The sequence below is a fragment of the Vidua chalybeata genome, chromosome 3 (genome assembly GCF_026979565.1).
Source record: "Vidua chalybeata isolate OUT-0048 chromosome 3, bVidCha1 merged haplotype, whole genome shotgun sequence".
Taxonomy (NCBI): domain Eukaryota; kingdom Metazoa; phylum Chordata; class Aves; order Passeriformes; family Viduidae; genus Vidua; species Vidua chalybeata.
In genome coordinates, this window is record NC_071532.1 from 60836050 (window position 1) to 60845359 (window position 9310).

A 9310-nucleotide genomic window follows, 5' to 3' on the forward strand; every position below is an offset into this window, starting at 1 on the left:
CTCCTCTTTGGAAAATGTAGGCATGCACAATTACAGCTCTATCACCTCTTACTGAACAAGAAGATATACCTTTATTTCCTGGTGTCAGTGAGGCACTAAGGTGCTCTGGTCTGAGCACTGCAGGGGCTTAGCTCTAACTGGCAGAGAGCTCTGTCGAAGAGAGGCTGCTGGGCACAGAGGGATTCTTGCACTTGGAGAGAACTTCGGTGGGACTAAAGGGAGTTTCTGCAACAAAAAAAGGAATCTCCTGATTCAAGCTTTTCCTTAAATATACTCTAGAGGGAGTCAAATCTAAAAGTTTATTTATCTTTAAAGTATTTCAATTGCAGTTCCTTTTTAAAAGGTTCTATTTGTTTCCTGTTTATTTATTTTAGACTGGTCTATTAATACAGCAATTTTGGTTGAATGTTTGTACTTTTTCAGATCAGGTAGGTGCTAACAGTCCTTTAACAGTCAGTACTCAGAGTGATATGTCACTGTCATGGCAATAAATAGCCCTTGAAACCAGCAGTCAGTTTTATCTTTGAAGGAAGCAGGGCCCTAGGAGACAAAAGTAGAAAAGAAAGTGAAAGAGTTTCATATTCCAAAGAAATTGAGGTATTGCTTATATCAAAGTCAATTTTTCTACCGTAATTTCTATGACTTCTGTGTCTGTTGACACCAGGTCTATAACATGAGAACTTCATTGTACAAACATAACTCTGAAACAGATATCCCATCAAATTGCACACTAGTATCTTGGAGGAAGGCTGTGGCCATATTCTATTTAAAAAACAAATCCACTTTTAACATCAATATGCAAACTTAGTTTGAATATGCAACTTAGTTTACAGAGATCACTGGACTGTGTTTTATGGAATTAAACCTATATCAAAGGGCGAGGGGAGGGAAGACTGTGCCCCTTCAAAAATTATTTTGGGTGACAGCGTCTTGTGGAGCAGATCTACCTCTCTTTAACCTCGCTTTGCGTACTTATGCAGTGTAGCAGCAGACACGAAATTTTCTGCTTTTATTTAGCTTCCACTGTTACAGCTGCTAAATGTCTCCTGGCTTTCTGACAACAGCAGAAAACAAGCATTTGTCAGAAAACCATGAGTTCAATTTCTTCCCTTAGAGGAGAGAGCAAGCAATGCTCATGAGGTTCCCCTCTAGCGATTCCTCCACAATCATTGAAGGAATTACACCCAGTGCCTCACAAAAAAGACTATCTGGTATCTGGAAACGCAGAAACTCCACAAATTCCCTGCCATCTAAACATTCAGCAGAGATAATGAGTGGGAGGTTACAGCTAGCAGTTGAATTTCAACCTGGTTTCACTCATCAATGAGCACAACCTGGTGTGCTGAGCTCTGTGCTGTGAGGGGATCTGTATTTTTTCATGGCAGAAATGAGAAGGATGTGGGGGGTATAGACATGGAGTTAAAATTGATCTGACCACATATTTGCATATGAACTTGTCTTCTTGACTGCTTCTGTAGTCAGTGGAAAGACACAGGTATTTTATAACTGATTTATTTGTCTTGTGATAGATGTCTAAAAGAGCTGACCTGAATAGTGTCTTAAAATATGTACATGCCCGAAGTTAAATAACTTCCCTTCTGCACTATTGTGTATAGACAAAGGAAAGTATAGAGGCAAGGTCAGGCGACTGATAGGGTATAAGAAAATAAACCCAAGCTCACTGACATTTCTGATTTCCAAAATATTCATGTTAGCTTTGTTTCACCCAGGCTTGAGGCATTTTGCATAAACCCCTGGAAAGCACCGCTCCCTCACTCCCTCCCTCCCTCCCTTCTCTTTTGCTTGTGCCTCCTAGGGTGATAAGAGAGCTTGTCTGCCCTGTGGGAAATCCATGCTCATGTCCCTCTTTGCCATTACATTTGCTATAGACTCTGCAGCAAGAAATTGAAAGGCACATCTTACTTAATGGTTTGCATCACATGGGCACAGGCTTTTCCAGACCATCATCTGCAGCTTACTGTCCATGTTCTTCCCAGCTTCCCAGGTCCATGGTAGCACATTGCCCAGGTTGCTCTCATTGTCCAGTTCTCTGCTGAGCAGCTGGGAATCCCTGTCACTGCAGGCTGAAGGATGTCCTTTCCTCTGTGGCAGTCTCCCTGCTGGAAAAGTCCTAACTGATTTTGGAAAGAGGAAATAATTGATCAGAAATCACTGGTTACAAGAAAGGAGAGACACCATGATATCTGTATTTGGAGAAAGGAGGAACAAGGGATTGATTTCCAGTTCTCCATATACTAGAAGGTACCTTACTCTACCTAACCCAATTCAACCAAATGCAATCCAATGCCATCCAATGGTTTATGTTTGGCCCTAGATAGAAATACTTCAAACTTTCCTGGTAGCATCAATGAACACACCACGACTTTCATAAGAAACTTTAGCTTCAGTGCATCCTCTTTTCTTACAAAGCTGCTACACTGAAAAATTTGGTTAAATTCCTCAGCAATATATTTCCTTTAGTTCTTTCTAACCACAGCATTGAACCTCCCTTAGGAGCAATGTGGGGCATAGGGCTGGTGGATGAACTATGGCTGTATTTTTCAAAGAAATCAGATGTATCAAGAGGAAACAGGATTAATATGAAACATTGCCCTACACCACACATTGCCTCAAAGAACATATTTTTCTTTTCTTTCTTTTCTTTCTTTCTTTCTTTTCTTTCTTTCTTTCTTTCTTTCTTTCTTTCTTTCTTTCTTTCTTTCTTCTTTCTTTCTTTCTTTCTTTCTTTCTTTCTTTCTTTCTTTCTTTCTTTCTTTCTTTCTTTCTTTCTTTCTTTCTTTCTTTCTTTCTTTCTTTCTTTCTTTCTTTCTTTCTTTCTTTCTTTCTTTCTTTCTTCTTTTTCTTTCTTCTCTCATCCTTCCTTCCGCAACTTCCGCAACTTCCGCAACTTCCGCAACTTCCGCAACTTCCGCAACTTCCTTCCGCAACTTCCTTCCTTCCGCAACTTCCTTCCGCAACTTCCTTCCTTCCGCAACTTCCTTCCGCAACTTCCTTCCGCAACTTCCTTCCGCAACTTCCTTCCGCAACTTCCTTCCTTCCACAACTTCCTTCCACAACTTCTGTAACTTCCGCAACTTCCTTCCTTTCTCTCTTCCTTTCTTCCTCTCTTCCTCTCTCTTCCCTATTTTTTTCTTTTCATTATTAAATGAGATGGATAATTTTTTCCAAAGTTTACAAAGATGAAGTGTATTCTCTGGTGTCACTCTTTATGTGCAGAGATTGGCTGCTGCTCATCAAATTCAAAAAAACAGCATCACTAGAACATAATAAAACAATATTTTATTCAAATTAGATGACTGGCTACTGCTTTGGCCTCAGCTATGCTTTTATAACTGAGTGGAATATTTCACACTTTTCATCTTCAAAGCCCTTTATAAGTGTTTACTCATTAGTCTTCACAGTGACCTCAAGAAATATCATTTTTATGTCGTGTCCATGAAGAAAGTGGAGACAGAGAGGACCTGATGAAAATCTCATTTTTCTTACATTTTTCTTATGAGTTGCTTTCCAGCAGAACTCCTGTTGTGATAGTGATGGACAAGGCAGCAGCAGCCACCAACATGCAAACACTGCAATCTGCCCTGGGCCATGAATAGAAGATACATATGGTTGTTGAATTAGCAGTGATCAGTCACAGCAGTGTTACTATTATTCCTACCTATTGGTGGAACTGCAGCAGTGGGAATGCTCTTTAGAATAAAATCAGTACAGACACAGCAAAAGAGATTTCCCCACAACCAAGCTTATTAGGTATTGCAACACAATTCTTGTGTAAATACTCCCATTTAGTTCAGCTGGAATTATGAACTTTTAACTCAGGATGCACTGGAAGTCATAGCTAGGTTGTGGAGAGGTGAAAATAATAGTGTCAGTAATTCAGTTTAAATGGCTTTTCTTGGTTGGATTTTTTCTGCTTTTTTTTAGGGTTTTCTTTTTCTTTTTCTTTTTCTTTTCTTTTCTTTTTTTTTCCTTCAAAGAAATTGCTGATCTTGAAAGCAGATGCATTTAAGCCTGTTCTTCCTGTGGAGGAGTGTGTTGCAAGCACTCTTACATGGCAATGGGGTCTGCTTCCCACAGGGCGTTGGAGGACTGAAAAGGCAGAGAACATGTGGCAAAAAATCAGGGCTATTGAGCAGTTTTTGAAGGACAGTGGATTAACATTAGCTCCACAAGATGCTAATTAATGGTAGAAATGCAGTGCTGTCATCACAAGTACTGTGGCCCAAATTTGTACTCTCAGGTGATCCACACTGCAGAGCTGTCTGCCTCGAGACAAGAATTTCCACATATATAAAAAACAATATTAAAAACCCTTTAGGGATAGATAATTAAGTTAAAATTAATAAGCATTCCTCATCCAGATTATTTTTCAGTGATCATCAGTTTCCAACATTTTGCCTTCACCCAGTTTAGTTAAAGAGGTGAAGTCAAATCTATCCAAGCCCTATATAAATATTATTTCACTTCTTAATACTAGCTCATTTGAATTCACTTAACAGCTCTTCTTGACAACTAAAAAGGCATTTTAAAAGAGGTGGAACAACCTTACTAGTTGGGATTTATGCCAGCTATTAAAACCACAGAGAATGTTGTACTGGGGCAGATTACATTGCATCTGCTCTCCTGGGGATTCTTGTTCCTGCCTCTGCAGTGCCTTTTCCAAATTACTGCCAAAGACAAACACTGCAATATTCAGGGCTGTTATGTCTCTGCTGCACCAAAAGTTTCCTGGTTCAACTAAACCACTTACACACAGAACCTTAAGATCCTGTCTCCTACCCAGGATTAAAGAGTAAAGTTCTCAAGATTTTTGTCCTTGCTTTTCTGGCTCATTACCAAGACCACTGAGGAGCTCTGCTATCCTTTGCAAAATCTCACACAAGCAATATGTTCCCTGGCAGTCAATGCCTGTGTGAAAGGGAGTGGCACAAAGACATAGAACAAAACTAAACTCAACTTTCTTCAAGTTGAAGCTGAAGGAAAACTCTGAAGAAACAAAAGGGGGGTAAAAAAGCTTAACAGACTGAACTCTTGCAAATGCCATTCTTACTTGTGGCATTAACATTTTGTGGTGGATTTGGTAGAACTGGCTCCAGAATGAGTATAAGACGGGTATCAGACAGGATTCTGCAATCCCTCCCAGTGTTGTTCAGCATTAACATCTGCACAGTTTAGGTTAGTGGTGTGCAGTTTATGTGGCTGGCAGGGTAGCTGTGCCACAGTTAGAGACACTATGACAAAGGCTTGTTACCCAGGGGTAGTCTCATGAGAATAGGGCTCTACTTCTTCCAGTGCCTGCTGGGATCCAGAAGCCAGGTAGCTGCTTTGCTAGAGGATAACTTCCAAGCTGGGAAGCTCTGCTGGACCTGAGTTGGTCCTGCAGGGAGACCACTTGGAGAGCCTTGTGCTGAGCCAAGACACCAGAAGTTGCAGTGCTTCAGGCACAAGGTCACATGAAGGCACCAGGTCACATGAAGGCTTAGCTGAGTCTGGCCCTGTGCTAAAGGTCTCATCTCTTCCCAGATGCCCAGGTACTTATGGGATAAGCGTGTGCAGAGGTGGCTCTGTTTTGGGATGGCTGGCACTGCCTTACAGAGCCTGAGTTGCCTCTGTGTTCCACATACTCTCACTCATTTCTGCCTTGCTATGTTATCTGAGCTTCATTGAAGATCCCTGCTCTCCTCATCCTCCACTCCAGACAGCACAGGGTTAACTGAATTTGATGAGCTGACTGAGCCTAACTCTTAGTTTTCTCCTGCAAAAACAGGCTGCTGGAAAGGCTTTGGTAGAGATTGATCTGACTATGAAAAGAGGTGTCTATCTGAAGACTAAGAATGAAAGTGCCACCCTAAAATGAAAACCCCAAAAAAGACCAAGAAAACAGGAGAAATACATCCATTTAATGATGCCCCAGACTGTCTAGGTGGCAGCCTGCTGGGGCAAGCACCCTCGATTAATGGAATAACCTCTCACCCCTGGAAACTAGTTTAAATCTTGCCTTAGGGTAATAAAGCAAAATTGCATCTGATGGTGTCAAATTAGTCCCTGGTGGACTTTTCTGCACATCACAAATTCACCACAAATTTCACGTAGTTTGTCATTATTGGCAGAATCTGCTGGGGAGAAGTTTAGCATGAGAATAGCTCAGGTTTTTTAGGCTGGAAGAGTCTTTTTGCAAATGGCTTTAACACTATCAGCCCTTCACTGTCAGAACAAAGCCTCAGATTCACCCCCACTCCTCAAAGCAAGGGAAACAAATAGAGAAACTGCCATCTCATGACAGACTTGAACCATTATTCTCGCTCTCAGCTTTAGAGCCAAGGTGGTTTGACAGAGACAGGTCTGGCCTATCCCAGATCGACATCAATGTTTCATTTGCGAAGATATTTGGGGTTTCCATCAGTCTATAAGAGATAAAAATAATATAATCACATGTTAGGATTTAAAATAATCAAACTTTCTAAAAGACGGTGGACTTGGCATAAATAAACTGCAGATTCTCTTGAAATATGACCATTTCACACATACTGCACTGTGTGAAATGGTGGCTGGGAGACTCCCTATGTCTGCAGGTGTTCATCTGCTTCAGACACAGACACATCTCTGTGTCTCGCTCTTGCTCTGTACACACAGAATTTGAGGATAAAGAACTCAAAAAACCTATCCTATGCATTAGAATTTTGAACAAATTAAAGAAACAAAATGACTTTTTTTAAAGGCTTCAAAGAAGATTTAGATTTATAAGGGTGGGGGAACAAATAGAAAAAAAAAAAAAAGAATGCAGAGCAGCATCAGGAAGATAGTGTCTGGAGTCATTCTCATAGCTAATGGGATGTCACATCTCTCTTCTCTTGGTTCTGGTACCTGAGCAAAACCACCTTTGATGGAGCTGCTCAACAGTGAACTGGAGAATTTAGTGAAAATGAAAGTCCCTTCATTCAACAGTGTAATTTGAGAAAAAAAGACCTTTTCTCTGGCCGCTGTGAGAAAGAGACAGTGTGCTGGCCCACAGGGTGTTGGACTAATAACAATACCTACTGATGCAGTCTGGTGTTACCATACAGTGCTTTGAAAATATCACAGCTCTGTTTGTGCTATTGCTGGATGTCCTTACTGCTAGTCATAGCACTTGTCAAACGGCTGCTTTCCAGATTTATTGGCTTTGCTCATATCCTTTTGAAAATCCTTAATAATGGTGTTGAATTGGATATAAACATGTGCTTAATGTCTTTGAACATGAAACTTAAGCACTTTGCAAAGATTAGTGGAAATAAGCCACAGTAACACGTGAGTTTTCTTTTAAACAACAGGAGGAAACGCTACACCTGTTTTTATGAACAGTCTCACTTGACAAAACAGAATTTAGAAACACTGAGCTACCCTGTCGTGCTGGTCATTTTGGCTGAACTCCCCCAGGATGAAGATGGCAGTGCCCTGCTGAAAGCCTGGTGCTTCCCTGAGCCCATGATGGGGATAGGCAGGAGGATGGCTGCCAGTGAGCCTGCAAATGGGAATGGGCTAGAAGCTCTGGAAGTTAGGGTCATATCTAGGGGTGCTGGAGCATGAGGACAGCACCAAATCCAGCCCTTGACCTGTTGTGTGCACAAGAGGGCAGTTTCATGGATACCTCTTATGGTGTGGCCAACTCAGACAGCTCTGTTTTGCTGTGTTTTATGCCCAACCTTCTTCCCCAGCCTGCCAGGATGCCCTGCTGTGTCATTTTGTGGAGACCTCTCATCTCTTTACCTACTACAGGGTGTGGTCACTGAATAATGCAAATAAATAGCATAGTGGAGAACATAAATTAGAACTTTTTTTCCAATATATGCATGTGTAATGTCATTTTCTACATAACTAAGAAACATTCAAATAAGATAAACCTTAGAAGTTCTGTCTGAACAGAAGAATTCCTGTGTCCATTCCTACCTGTTCTCACCTTTAGCATCTCCCTTTGAATGATTAACATCACAATTTTGCATAAAGCTTTCCTCTAGCACAGTCTGTTGTATTGCAGATTCCTATCTAGCTCTCTAATATGAGCAAGTGCTAACACTTAAAATCTATTTTCTGGTGGAAGCAAGTAGCTGGATCAAGCTTTGAATGAAGTTAACTTTTGTAGCTCTAAAGGACATCTACAAAGCTGAGTTAAGAAGTGCATTAAGATGAAATACTCAGGCTCAAGTCATAGAATCACAGAATTACAGAATAACTTGGGTTGGAAAGGACTTTTAAGGGTTATCTAGACTAACCCCTCTGCAAATAGCATGGACACCTGCAACTAGATAAGTTTGCTCAGGGCCCCATCCCCATTCCTGGCCTTGGAGGTTTCCAGGATGAGGTATCTACCACTTCTATGAATCACAGAATCATTTAGGTTGGAAAAGACCTCTAGATCATCAAGTCCAGCCATGGTCAACTAGACCATGACACTAAGTGCTATGTCCAGTCGTTTCTTGAACAGTTCCAGGGATTGTGACTTCACTGCCTCTTTGGGCAGTACATTCCAAAGTTTAACAACCATTTATGTGAAGAAATTCTTCTTGATGTCCAACCTGAACTTCGTCTGGTGACTTCTGAGCAACCTGAACCTTCCCTTCTCCTCTGGGCAACCTGTGCCAATGCTTCACCTCTCTCATAATAAAAAATATCTTTATATCTTCTCTAAATATACCCATTTTTTAGTTTAAACCCATTGATCCACATCCTGTTGCAACAGGCCCTGCTAAGAAGTTTGTACCCATCTTTCTTATAAGCTGTTTTCAAATACTGAAAGGCTGTAGTCTTCTTTTCTCCAGGCTGAATAATCCCAACTCTATCAGCCTGCTTTCACAGGAGAGGTGCTCCAGCCCTTTGATCATCTTCTTGGCTCTCCTTTGGATCTTTTCCAAGAGGTCTGCATCTTTCCTGTGCTGAGGGCTCCAAAGCTGGACAAAGTACTCCAGGTGGGGTCTCACCAGAGCAGAGTAGAGAGGCTGAATCACCTCCCTTGACCTGCTGGGCAAACTGCTTCAGATGCAGCTCAGGATACAGTTAGCCTTTTGCGCTGCCACCTCACATTGCCAGGTCACATCCAGCTTTTTGTTCACCAGTATTCACCTAAGTCTTTCTTAGCAAGGTTGCTCCCAATTCATTCTATGCCCAGCTTGTGTTTCTGGTTGGGATTGCTTCAACCCAGGTGCAGCACCTGGAACTTGGCTTAGTGGAGCCTCAAGCAGTTCCAAGGGACCCACCCTTGGGCTTGTCCAGGTCCCTCTGGATGGCATTCTGTCCTTCAGACATGTCAATAACA

General features: G+C 41.5%; 1 long non-coding RNA gene across 3 annotated transcripts; it reads right to left on the minus strand.

The window, feature by feature from the left end:
• Positions 1-354: 354 nt before the first annotated feature.
• Positions 355-8421, minus strand: LOC128785740 (uncharacterized). Of its 3 annotated transcripts, none has more exons than XR_008430006.1 (4): positions 7948-8421; positions 3508-3602; positions 1924-2135; positions 355-540 (listed from the first exon to the last, which is right to left on the minus strand). It is a non-coding gene; the product is annotated as an uncharacterized LOC128785740 (long non-coding RNA). The 3 variants fall into 3 exon arrangements; XR_008430008.1 differs by lacking the exon at positions 7948-8421 and adding an exon at positions 4073-4934; XR_008430007.1 differs by lacking the exon at positions 3508-3602.
• Positions 8422-9310: the final 889 nt, after the last annotated feature.